The 13,896-nt window shown below is 42.7% G+C and overlaps 1 protein-coding gene across 2 annotated transcripts in view; it reads right to left on the bottom strand.

Moving 5' to 3' along the window:
- TMEM247 (transmembrane protein 247) overlaps positions 1 to 13,896 on the bottom strand; it is a 59,073-nt gene that overhangs the window by 23,634 nt on the left and 21,543 nt on the right. For both annotated transcript variants that reach the window (XR_010471557.1, XM_065058185.1), the window contains exon 4: positions 12,688 to 12,805. The gene's annotated coding sequence lies outside the window, so the exon portion shown is untranslated. The remainder of the gene's footprint in view (positions 1 to 12,687; positions 12,806 to 13,896) is intronic.

The following is a 13,896-nucleotide window of genomic DNA, read 5'->3' as shown; positions in this document are numbered from 1 at the left end:
GACAACAAAGCTGGAAAAATAACTGGCAATCAATTTTAAATACTTTTCACTATTTCAAGTAAAATGAATCTGTATATTCCAGATGCTACTTTTTTGAGAGCTTACTTGGTATGAAAAGAGACTGGTATCTGTGTATAAAACCCATGTATGGGCTAGTTACTGAATGCATCTGGCATAAAATCCATTTTTGGAACCTATTGTATCTATTAGGGCACATTAAAGTGGGCTTCTGGATGAAAATCAACTGTTGTGATGTGAAAATTCTGTGCATTTTCTGAAGGTATTGGTAACAGCAAGCTGAGTCTTTTTTCAGCCACGACTCTGGTCTCCCAGAGAGAGTGTATAAATATGTAAAGGGTGAGTGCCATGAGGACAGAGCCAGGCTCCTCTGGGTGACAACCAATGATAGGACAAGGGGCAATGGGTACAAACTGGAACACAGGAGGTTCCACTTAAATTTGAGAAGAAACTTCTTCTCAGTGAGGGTGACAGACACTGGAACAGGCTGCCCAGGGGGGTTGTGGAGTCTCCTTCTCTGGAGACATTCAAACCCACCTGGACACATTCCTGTGTAACCTCATCTGGGTGTTTCTGCTCCAGCAGGGGGATTGGACTGATGATCTTTTGAGGTCCCTTCCAACCCCTGGCATTCTGTGATGATTCCAGGTAACACGTGAAGACCTGTTTTCGCCATCCCTGTGGCTGGGGGGGGGTCGTTGGACGGAGCAGCCAAGCCCCGGGCTGGGGGGCAGAGCCGGGGCAGGTCACACGCGCAGGCACCACAGCGAAAGCAGATGGGGGAGGCGGAAGGTGCAGGCGGCCGGAACAGCAGCGGGGGGGCAGCCAGCGGCAGCCAGAGCCTGACTTCATCGCGCCGGCTGCCTGCGCCCGCAGTCCCGGCCGCCCGCCCCCGAGGCGCCGCCGGGGGTTAAGGAGGGAGCGGGCGTTGCGAGGAGCCCCGACCCGGCCGACGTGACCCGCGCGGCGCCGCGGGCTGCCCCGCTACGTGCGGCCGCGGCCGCCGCTTCCTGGGGCCGCCGCACCGCCCCCTGGCCTACGTGAGCGCCGGCAGCCGCCCGGGCCGCGCCGCCGCGGGGGAGCTGCCAGCAGGCCCGCGGGGCCCGGCCCCACCGCGCTCCCCTCTGCTCCCCTGCTGGGGCAGCCGGGAGGCAGCGGCGTGGGCTGGGGCCGCGGAACGCGCTAGCGGCCGCGGCACAAGCAGAGGGAGCCGGCAGACGAAATCTGGCCGCGGTGGAAAGGCGGGATGTGCAGTCCGTACGCAAGGAGCTGGGCATCATGCAGCGAGAAGGTGGCCTGCGGAGGCCGAGACAATAGAAGTGAGCCCAAGGCCATATATTTAGGGTGAATAATCACAGTTTATGTTATAAACTCGGGCATCATCAGTTTGGAAGTGAGAAGGAAGGACCCAGGCTGTGAGCTGCCAGTCTGATGCAGCTGTAAAAAAAAGTGATCCTAGGTATTTCCAGTATGAAATGCCACAGTAGAAGTGCATTCAAGAAACCATAGCTGAGGTGCTATTATCCATACGGTTCTGATTCAGTCATGCGGTTCTGGTCGCTCACATTGAAACACGGGGGAAGTGGGACTACTGTGCCTACTGAGAAGACTTTAAAGAGAGATAAAGAGAATGGACAAGCTGTAAACCTTTGCAAAACAAAGACTAAGGGCAGATACGATCGCTTTGCATAAATACCTTGGGTGACTTAAGCCTGAGAAAGGGACAGGAACTATGTAAGCCAAAGGTGAAAAGTTTGCACACAAGCAATCAAGGTGTAAATGGGTTGCGAATAGGTTTTGGTTGGAAATCAATTTGGGTTTTTTGTTTGTTTGTTTTTTCCTGTAGACAGTGATAGCCTGCAACAGCCTTTAAATGGAAGCAGGAGGGGGAAGAAAACTGAATACTTAGCTAGCTAGAGCTCTGTCAGTTCACACAGAACTATATAGATAATTGCAGTAGTAGGGGAGCTGGACTTGAGCAAGGTGTCCTTTCCAGTCTGCCTAAATGGGCTGAGAGTGTCTAGCTACCACAGTGATACATGATGCAAATAAGTAAATACATAAATAGTAATGACATTTCTAACATATTTATCCAGGGATCTCCAACAGCTATGTAAACATGAATACCAGATACATATCCATCACATAGGAAAAAGCTAGACTAGTTTTGTGCTGAGCTAAGAAGAATGAAGCATAGAGAGGCTGAGTATCTGGCATGAGTCTATTATAAAGGCTTTGTCTCCAGTGACCACAAAGCTCCATTGGGCTGAACTATTAGCACACAGAAGCTCTGGAGTGCAAACACCCATGTAGAAAGCTTTCCTAGAGCAACAAGTAAGAGGTTTATACCTGCTTTAGGAACCATCCGCTGCTTAAGACTGGATGAGGGCCCATTCAAAGTTTCTTGGGAGTGGCCTATATTGTACTGTAATACAGTATTCTTTATATCCTGGGGATAATAGAAAATAATCAGAAGCAGCTGTGTCAGAGCAACCTTGAAGTGGCTCTGTATTTCACTTGAGGACATTACAATAATGAAAGAGTTGTCCCCAAGTGAAAGAACAGTGTGACTGAAAAATAGGCTATGTGAATAAGTGGCAGAACTGAAAGCAAACCACAGTAACCCTAAATTATCTTCTTATCACTGTGAATGCAAGTATTCATTTACCTTCAACCAGCAGCAAAAATGAAAAAGCCTATTACTTTGCATCAGCCCTCATTCCCTGGCCCATACTTCCCAGATACTTACCCATGCTCTCAGCACAATCATGTAAATATAGGCAGTCTAGTGAAAAAGCAGACACTTTCCTTTGCTAAATTTGGGCCAGAAGAAATACCTAGCAAAACTCAGAGACAGGCTTTTAAGAATTTATCAAGGGAAAAAGTGTTGGTCTACTTGTGTGGGCACATACCTCATAACAAAGGTCACTTCTCAGAAGGCTCATCTGTAGTAAGGATACAGCAAATGTATACAGCAAATAATACTTCTGTCTATAATGCGTTCTCTAATACCTTCACTTTCCCTCGCAGTTTATTTTTCTGTTCCTTAAATACCTAGGTTGTTCCCTTCAGCATTAGAAGAGCCCAGCAGAGCCCAACACCTTACATTTCTAGGCCTTCAATACCTGCAGCACTCCACTTAGTGGCAAGCTGAACCAGACCCTTTTCTCTGATGCTGGGTAAACCTTGGGAGTTTATCGCAGTTCTTTCATTGATTTGCTACAGGGTTTGTGCAAGTGAGTTCCTTTGTGTCAGTTTTCCCCACTGGAAAACTAATAGTTCAGTTTAGTCTCGTGATGTGTGAGTGCCTCTTGTGTCACAAAAGGTTGTCAATCTACTGGAGAGTAAAGAATTCCCATGGAATGGCATTGGTATATGTGCAGTTTTCTTACAGGTGAGTTACTGGACAGCCTCACCTCATAATTTTTGATACTGTTGTCCTAGTTTTGTTAAAAACAAGTTTCTCTTTTAGTGAATTTGCCTGTCAGCTAAAGCCTTCATATTAACTGCATTTTCCTGTTGCACCAGACACATGTTTTGGTAAACCTAGCAATGGAATGCAAACTTATTGATAAGCATGGATGGACATCTTGCGAGAGGGGCGACGAGAAACAAGTGACCAAGAAACTGACCAACTGTGTATAACATTCCATTCACGTGAATACTTCATATAAAAGTGGGAGATCACGAGGATCTCGTCTGTTTCCCTTTTTTTCCCTTCTACTTATGGCCGACATTAGGAGAGGACCTTGCTAGTTGTCCCTGCAAACTGAGGCCTCGTGACAGACTGAATCCAGCTCCGATTGGCTGCAGAGTCTAATCCAGGACTTTGGTTGCCGGCTCTGCAGTTGCTGAGACTTTCAAGATTGGTTTTGTATATTTTGTATTATTTTCTCTATTCTTATTAGTAGCATTAGTAAAACATCTTTAATTTTTTCCAACTCTCTTGTCTCTGTCCTTCTTTTCTTCCTGATCGCCTGTCCTTAGTGGGAAGGGGGGAGAGGGAGGGGCAAAAAGGGGGAAGTGGGGGGGAGAGGAGGTTAACAATACATCTGCCAGGGTTTTATTGTCACCCCACAATCTAAACCCTCGACAACTGTCTTTTTATGTTTCTACAAAAAAATCTCCACACTTCAATCCTTTACCTGGGAAATGAAATAGGGTAAATGAAGAAAATGGCTTTAAGCAACCTATTTTCTACTGCAAACATGAACACGGCTTTTCTTCATTATAACTTTTCCTTTCTGCGAGGCATTCATCATGTTGACACAGCATATATGTTAGAAAAAAATTCTGGGCTGGACTCTGTACCATTGATGTTGAGTTATTTACACCATTGCTAGCAACCACCAAGTGAAATGGTTATGTAAACCTCATCCCTGGACCTTTATAAATGGTGTCAAATGTGAAGCACCGAAGCATCATATATTGTGTACTTTCTCACATATTCTAGGCTTCACATTTTGAAACATACAGTATAATTTCCCCATATTTCTAGGCAGTAGTCGTGCTTGTATTTAGGCCTGCATCAAATAGTTCCATAAGCTCGCATGAGGCCAAAGTTTGTCTTAAATAGCTAAGAATGACACTTAGCAAAATTAATTTATTTGGAATTTATGAATGCTAGATAAAGTTATGAAATTGCTCTATCATGGAAATGTTAAGGTTGTAGTGAATCAGCAATTTACTACCATGTCTGGGGTCATATAACTCCCTGAAAATGGAAAAAAAAGTCCAAGTGAGTCACTGACATTAATAGTCTTCCATTTAAATAGGACTGTCTTAGAAGAAATGTATGGATGCCTTTGCACCCAATGGTCTGTGAGAGCTGGGAGTGTGTCATGGAAAAATCCTAGCAAAAAAGAAGGAACAAAGAGCAGGAAGTGACTTTGGAAAACACAGATGTTTAGAGTTCAGGGGACTCAAAGGAACACACTTTGATCGAGGGAAGCCTTTTGACCACTCTACTGGGAGAAGGAAAAATTAACTTTTGTTCTGGGAGGAGGAGAGACAGTTTTTGGAGCATACACAACCAGGCTGTGGCAGACTCCCTCTTGGGAGGGAAAGGGACAGGAGAGAAAAACATGAAGCTAAGCAGATTGTCTATGTCACAAAGGAAGTAGGCGTGTGAAAAAGATAGGGCACAGGAATATGGCTGTTATGGAGAGATGCAAGAATGTCTGCAGTGAAATCTTTCCACAGAAACTAAAAGGCATGTGTCTCCCTCATCAGTAGAATTGGTTTTTCACTCAAATCTGAAAAGTTGTGCGTCTTTGGTTTGTTGTTGTTTTAATTTCAAGAGCTTGGTTTCTTTTTCCTTCCAGTTTCCCATCTCTTCAATCTCACTGTATTAGGATGACTGTTCTAAATTACCCCGCTTTCAAGAGCCCCACTTGCAAAGTACTCTCCAAGCAACGTAACATGAGGGATGAACTACAGTTATCATGACGTGGCTGTGAATAACAACCTGCTCTGGGTACATTTCCTTACAAAAAGCAGAATAAATGCTGCGCTGTCATAGGAACCCAGAAAGCAAGGTAAAATGGTAATAGGGAAAGGGTCATCTTTACATTAATTGCTTTCAGCTGGTGATTTCTTGGTGTGATGAGTGTGCACTGAAGCAAATCAGAGCTCTGATTAGGAGGCTGTTTCCTCAGTGTTGCGATGGGGCTGGAATGGCCATAGTTACACCTGTTAGCAGTGGAAACTTCAGCTTTATCTCCAGCTGGTGAGGAAAAGTGAGCGCCAGTGCAGCCACTGCCACTGACTGGGGAATGCAACTTTGCTGACAGAGCAAGCAGAGGGGGCAGATGGCCCTGCTGTGGCTCCCCTGGACAACCCTCAGCCTCAGTGAAGACTTGTGTTTTCAGTTCTGACACACTGGGGACTGGCAGGCAGCTCAGTGCCCTGTTCTCTGACTAGTGGCAACAGGAAGGAAGGAGAGGTGCTACCTTAAGCAGTGGTTTGCTACTCAGTTTTTATGGACCGGCAGGACTGTACCCTCTGTCAGTGGTCAAAGGGATAAAAGCAGCTCAGAGCTTTAGGGGAAAGATGGTATCAGAGACTTAGAGAAATCTCCTGGGCTAGGGGTGGGGAACCCAAAACAGAAAAACCAGCAAAAAAGTGGTGCAGCTGCACTTGGATTTTCATTATCTCCAGGTGGGACATTAGATTTTAAGATACACCATGGGAACTGAGCTACTAAATAAAATTGCTCATAAATGTAAATTAAATCACATTTAATCACAGGTGCAAACTGTGCTTTTTATTTGTTCAGAGAGTACAGTCTAGGTTGTATTGATGTCTGAGCATTTCTTGTTTGAGAGCCATTAAGGTCCCTAGGTGTCTGAATAAATAAGGCATACTTGCCAATAACAACAGACACAACAATTGAAACCACAGGTTCTAAGTGATCACATAAGGTTTTCAGACATGAGGGCCGTGTTAAACCATGATATAAAATAAGCAATAGCTAATACTTAAGGGCCCTGTCTTATGGTGACATTACTCAATCCTGAGCCATTGACTCACTCAGACTCGCCATCTAAACACAGAGGAGCTTAGGTACTTTCTGTTTGCAGCTATGAAACGTAAACATTTTTATGAAGGCAGAAAATGTGGGTAACGTGCTATATGCTTGAAAATACATTAAAAGTCTCATGAGTTAGCTGAAAGTAGCTGATGGGAAGAACAGGAAAACAGGAGCTCCTCAAAAGACTTCTCTGTATCAAAGGTATGTTTCTCTATACAGGTTATTGAGCCATGAGGTCTCAGAAGACATAACCAAGTAACAGCTCTTCACAAATCAGCAGAAAGCCTAGTAACAGTAGTCTAGTAACAGGGACCTCATCTGAGAGGTGAGAAAACAGTCTGATTTAGAGAAAGGACAAGTTGGGTTTTCCATCTCTTAGGTGAGTGGCCTAATCCATATGTGGTTCTAGGATGGGAGCTTCTCCTTTTGGAGCCACTCCTATTTTGAATCAAAAAATAAATATGGCCTTGAGAATGGCAGCAAGAATCTGGTCTTTGAGCTAGCTGATGAGTGGTCTTCTAGGGTGTCTGAGACTCGTCTTTGACCTTGTGGCCTTCTGGATTCAGGATGTAAACTTGAACAAGTCTCTCTTGTAAGGCAGGTGAGTACTTTAGCTACTATACTAAGACTTACCAGATCCATCTAGAACATACTTGTTCTGTCCCATTAATATTGCAGTGGGGAACTCAGTTCACCTGCCCCTGCATCATCTTTAATGGTCTCTTTTTGCTCTGACCAAATTACCTGACCTAAAACTTTAGTTGTCTGGGTCAAACTCAGACATCTGGAAAGTATAAGCATGCTGATCTGGAAAAAATCAAAACCAAAACCCAACCAAGCAACAAACAAAAAAACTTTGCTTTCTGGAAAGTTCATGGTTTCATCTGATGTGAAATGGAGAAATACCTTCAATCTTCAGAAAATGTAATGGTATGGGAAAATTATTTCTTTACATTTGTAGTGTTGTAAAGAACTGTAATAGAAATGCTAACAGTGGTATGAATGGGCATTGGCTGGGTGTGGAGGTACTGGAAGGGAGATAAGGTCAGAAAAGGACTATAGGAATGGCCAGTGTTGATAGCAGACACATTAGCAAGTCATGAGGACCCTGGCACACATACATGTGCAACTCCTTAGAACACCCATGTTGAGAGACAAAGGACAGTAAATCCTGGTTACTCCCAGAGGTGAGACAGAATGGACAGACTGATCACAGTCAGCTCCAAAAGAATACAAAAAGGCACATGCAAAACTAGCACAACAACTAGGTCATCAACCTGCAAAGGACACTGATGTGAGCAGGACTGTAGCTGATGTCCTCGGCATCATTGCAAGGAATGCTGGCCTGACTGCCTGAATACGTGTTTTGGTGCCAGTGTGCTGGACAGACTGCTTGAATACTTGCACACACAGCCCCGGTGCCGCAGGTTGCCTGGATGCATACATCCTGGTGTTTGCACAGGGTTCTGAGAACACATATGTGAATGAATGACATCTGGTTTGTTTCAGGTTTTGATTTTACAATAAAATCACCTTCCCCTCCTACAGAGTCTGGCATTGACATTTGCTACACTTTTAATGCAGTGTTGCAAAAGTTCCTACGCTATTTTTGAAAATTTAGACCATATGGCTTTATGGTCTTAAGTGATCTTCAGAATTTAATTTTTCTGTGTTTGTTTGAGTTCACAAAATGATTTATATTCAAATAGTTTAAAAGGGAAAGCTAGATCATTAGTTTCATTTACAGCCATTGGCTTAGACAACTCTTAAGCAATACCCCTGAGTGATGCCAAGTACTGTAGCTATTCAATCGGGTAATACGAATGAACTCAAATTGAGTCATTGAGCCTGTGTGGTTTTAATAAAGCAGAAAAAGATCTGTGGCCACCAGGATGTGGCAGAATACAGTTTGCTGAGCAAATAGATTTGTTGACTGCAAAACGAAATCAGGGTGTGCTGTGTGCATCATTGTGGCTTAAATTATGACAGAGACTCACTCAAACATGGATCATCTGTGGGTTTTTAATTGTGGACTTCGGAGTGAGTGTTGAAGACAAAGCCTACCAAGTGAAAAAACAGATTTGTGATTTTTATTAGCATTGCATAGGAAATCTAGATTTTAGCAGGTAAACAAAGAACCTGATCTCACTCTTGGATAAAAATGGATAAAGTTATATACATCTCTGTGTGTGTGTGTGTGTGTATACATACCCCCATATGTATAGACCTCAACAAATACATCTTTTACTCATTAGGGTTATGAAGGTGCCAATAACCATAATCATGAATCAGCACATACCTCTCAGGCCATGTTTGAAAGGTTATTAGCAGAGCAATGAATAACTCATGAGTTTGAACGAACTAGAAACTACGGTATTTTTAATCCTTCATAAAATATCATTGGTTATTACACTATAGTCTTCTTCTGACCTTAAAATGAGGTTTAAAAAGAGAACTGACATCTATCATCTCAACCTTTGTATTTATCCCCCATCATAACTGGATATCAGATTTGTTGAGTAGTAAATACACCTCAGAACTATAATACCTGAACTTGGACTTTGCTTATTCTACTGGCTCCTTTACTTGTTTGAGACAAGTCACCTAAGCCAAAGTTTCAAAATCATCAGCCTAACACTGATATTACACTGTTGTTAGTGCTCACATACCCCTTTGTGACCTTTGATACAAAATCACAAGCTTAAATTCTGCTTTGCCTAAGCAGACCTCTGGTACCCACAGAGAGCCCATTCTTGTTCTGCAGGAGAGCTTGGTGGCATTGTTCAATGGCATGCTCTCATGTCAGAGATTGTATGTATAAAGGGGAGAACATGTATTAGGATAAATATCAGAAAATACAAAACTAGCCATCACCATTAAAATAATTATTTTACTGAAACTCTTTTTATCAGATGCCACTGTTAATGGTGCCCCTACCTGGATGGCAAGACTTTACACCTTCCCAGGGGAAACACACCCACTTCCAGGCTACTTCAAAAGTCTGGGGGCTAACCTGTGCCTTGCATCACCGCTCTTACACCAGACCAAAGTGACTCAGCACCTCCTGTTGCTTTAGAACAGCAAACCCAAAGCTTCTGTGGAGTCCAGAGGTGGTAGTTTTTTCTGCAGTTGCCTCACAGCAGCAGGCAATGGTGAAGACTGTGCAGCGTAAGAAAGCTAACAGGCACGGCTCTGAGGCTTCACTCCTTAGAGTACCACGGGCTCCTTCAATAAACTCTCCTAAAGTCATTTGAGTGCGGTGTCCAAATATGTTCATTACTAAAACAGATCCTGATTCAAAGCCCAGTTATCTCAAAATACAGTAAAATATCAGCATATTTTTGATTCATTACATTTTTTAAACAAAATACAGTTACTTTAACTATAGACTTTGTGCATATGTGTGTGTGTGGAATATGTATATGGGCTAAAAATTTGATTTCTTGTATACAAAATTTAAACCAAAATATTCTTTCAGCAATGTTTTTTCACTTTTATCATAGCTTTCTGGCTTTCAGGAAACCTTTTTTTCCTATTTCCATTTCAAAAAGGAACTTGCATTAGAGAATATATTTAAAAAGAAAATAGAAGCTAATCGGCATATTTCAACCAGCTCATCTAAGAACAGTGCAGATTTTACTTGGGTATTCCCTGCCTTGAAATCTGTTCTGGCATCATCATGCAGAGGTAAGTAATGTGCTGAGAGTACCCTCTGCTCTAAGGGCCCCTCTGGGCTATGACAAACTGGTTTAGGAACTCCACATGGGCTTTTCTGCCAGCTCCAGCCTACAGGGAAGATGAGGAGCAGAACTGGTAGGCGCTCAGCCCTGGGTAGTCTCTGCCTCACAGGGCCTGAAGAGACACAATGCAAATGACACTGGCCCTGGGGAGGCTCTGGCTCACACTAAGAGTTGTTGCGGCCCCTGCAGGACTCCAGAGTATGAATTCAAAGGTAACTTCAGTTAATTTTGCTTCTCTGTCTCCAGTCATTCCCCCCCACCCTGCCCGAAGTACAGGAACTGAGTAACTGAGCATAAGGTCCCTTAAGTCCCTCTTCAGCTCTAGGCTATATTTTTTTTTCACTGTGAAATCTGGATATACAAATCAAAACCAGTACTGCTGGCTCCTGAAGATTTTATTGTAAATCACAGCCACTAGTCCTGTGATTACACAATAAACAGTTACTTTTCAAGTTTCCAGCTCTCGTAATTATGAAAAGTCCAGAACAAGACTTGAAGCCCAGAAACCAGATGACGATTGAAAGAGCTCTAAGGCTCTTACTTGCTTAAAAACCCAAAATTCTCATGAGTTTTAAGCCAATCACGATTTTGAAATCTGAGTTATGATTTTTGAATCCTTGAGCTTAGCAAAGGTGGGGAAACTACTGATTTTGTAGCACTAAAAATGTTGTGGGTGCAGTCCTGAATACAGTCGTGGTACATATACTGTTCTTTGAGAAGCACCCTGCATTAGGGGGAGGGAGAAGAAACAAATATTGTGCAGTGGCTTTTATGGCAGCTGCTCTTTTTAAACTGAATTTCATAGAATGTGTTATAACAATAGCACTTCTCACTGTAAAAGTTGCAGCTGTCTCAGGGAGGCACTAAGTCTGAAATACTGTGTTTGTATGAGAGTTTGTTGAAGTCTATTATTTTCTCTCATTTTAATACATATTCTTTATGGCTCAGTTTTTGCTTCGCTCCCTTCTTCTGTCCTACTACCTCTGCAGCACTGCAGAGCCACAGGGTCAAAAGAGAGAGGAGATCACTTCTGTGTGACATAAGGTGGTTCAATAAATCTTGAGTCATAGCTGATCAAAAACATCCAGTTTCCCTTGTGTGGGTACACTCACAAACTGCACATAACTTCTAAAACTTATGTTCTCTACCTCAACTTGCTTCAGACTTCAGGGCACGGGACATCTCTTGACTATCACCGAAGTGCTCATTGAGCTGTGGTTTTTAACAAAGATGAAACTGGAGAAATTCTGTACATGTTGCCAAACAGACTGTTGCTTCCAAAGGCACATGTCATGATTAAAGCCACTGGTTTATCTCTTGCTCTGTCTTATACTTCGAAACACAGGGTTGGTTCTTTTCATAGTAATAACCGTTTGATCAGAAGAGCTTAAACAGTGACAATGCAGGATCATAAAACTGGATAGCTCAGGACAATTTCAGCAGGTATTGAAGGGCCAAATGGTCAAATACTGCAGTTAAGAGGTTTTTTGAGAGATAGCATAGAGACCAAAGCATGAAAGAGTGCGTGCTCTGCTTTCACACTTGTCTGTGATCATCATAAAAATGCTGTGCTGCAGAGACCAGTTACATATGGAATTGTGCTGTTAATTTTTTTGCCAGGCAACTGGATCAAATAATCAGTTAATAATAAGCAGAAGTAAATCTCTCGTGACCATGTAACCAGAAATCCCCGAGGACTAGTAATATAGTCTTAGAGATCTGCCACTTTCCATCTTATATATAGGTATTCGCTGGACATATCATCAGCTGGTATGTCGCAAGAAACAGAGACACACTTGGAACTGACACAGCAACAGACTGTCTTTGATTTTCATATTTTTTTTCTGGTATGTACATTTCAAATGTAGAGTTACCTCCTGCAATTTAGCAAGGGCAGAAATTTGGCTCCTTTGCAGCTCTCAATTGCTGCCAGCCACTAATGTAAGAACTAGATGAGGACAAACATCTTCTAGTAAAAAAACCCTCTCCTTTCTGACAAGAATGGCACTTTGTCCAAACATGCTTTGTTTTGAATCCTTTTAAAGGTTTCCAACATTCCAAAAGCAAAAATCATTGAACTGCAAATAGAACAAAGGAAAGCTTCCAAAAGAAGCTTTGGAAGAAATGTGCATCTCTCTTTTCAAGAAAGTATTTCCAGCTCAATCTAAGAATTATTGCAACAGCTTTTGAAATTCCAGGATCACCTCCTTCCTCTTGTGACAAAGCATGAAGTAGGGAATAAATGGGATACCATCTCCCAGATAGTTAATATTTCTTTTCCAATGAGTAAAGAGTGCAGGGTTGAAGCTTACTGTGATGCTTAAAAAAAAGGAGCTGGCAATTACTTTGAGCACTGCCTGGCTGAGGAACTCCTGGTCCTTGACAAAGAGCACTTACTTGCTTCCACCTTGGTTCTTTGTGGACCCTAGTCCTTGACTTTTGGTCATCCCTTCAACAACTTCAGCTTTGTTCTCTTCTTCCTCAGGTTGACTCCAGTGAGGTTAATGTGTGAGGCCTATAAAACATGGATTTAATGTAATTAATGCTTCTGTCAGCACCAGTTTTCAGTGCTGAGCCCTGGCAACCATAAACAACTTCAAGTCACAGTGTGGTGGCTTGGGCCCTGTTCAGCATTCACCCAGTTACCCTTTATAGCATAGAAGGCCAAGCTTTTTTGGGTCATTTACACTCAGAGCAGCAGCATCTCATTCAGTACCCCTGCACTTTCAGGGACACTAGGAGGTGCAAGCTGGTGGTGTATTTATGTGATAAAACATGCACAGTACATACAGGAAGTGGCATTGCTGAAATTATCACCACAGGAGCGTTGTTCTGACACATTACCAACATATATATATTTATAAACCAGAAACGTGGATGCTTTATCATTTACTGATGTTTCTTTTTGGTCAAGCTTGACAATAGTATTAGGATCAAGGACTAGAAATCATAGAAGCGAAGCCACCTGCGTTTTGTGAAATTCAAGTGCAAATGCCAGTTTGTAAGTTATGTAGTTACACAAGTTGCTAACACTGCCTTGATGTGTCGCTCTGTGGTATTTACCCTGCTCATCATGTTCTTTGAAGTCAGAATGGGAACAGTGCAAACACTGCAGCAAAAGGAAATAATGTGAGGAAAACTGCCTGGCTTTTTGAAGAAACCCACTGCAGTATTAGGGAAACACTAGAAGAATAATGACTTTTCTGCCCTTTGGTGTGATTAAGCACATAAACACTGGGTTTAAGGGCACATTAGTAACTCAGATGTTCTCGCATTGGAAGCTGTAGGATATATGTCAGTTTAAATCCAGATAGCCAGGGATTAGTATCAAGGCTTATTTTAACAGAGAAGCCACACAGGATTAAAGGAACTACTTGCTTTTCTTCTCGTACAGAGAGAGTGAAAATGACTCCTGGAGAGCTCAAGATTTATGCATCATTTAAGTCCTGTTCTGATGCTGCTAAGTAGAGCATGGTGATGTCTCTCTGCATAAAGGTGACCTTAACTCAGCAGGAGTACCCCCAGGTGTTTATCTGGCCCCTGTAAACATATGCAAGAGAACTGGAAGTGTTTCTAAGGGCAGATTTATAACACCAACAAGAACCT

The sequence above is a fragment of the Columba livia genome, chromosome 3 (genome assembly GCF_036013475.1).
Source record: "Columba livia isolate bColLiv1 breed racing homer chromosome 3, bColLiv1.pat.W.v2, whole genome shotgun sequence".
In the NCBI taxonomy this organism is placed as follows: Eukaryota; Metazoa; Chordata; class Aves; order Columbiformes; family Columbidae; genus Columba; species Columba livia.
Note: the sequence above shows the minus strand (reverse complement) of the source record. Positions and strands in the feature narration are given on the sequence as shown.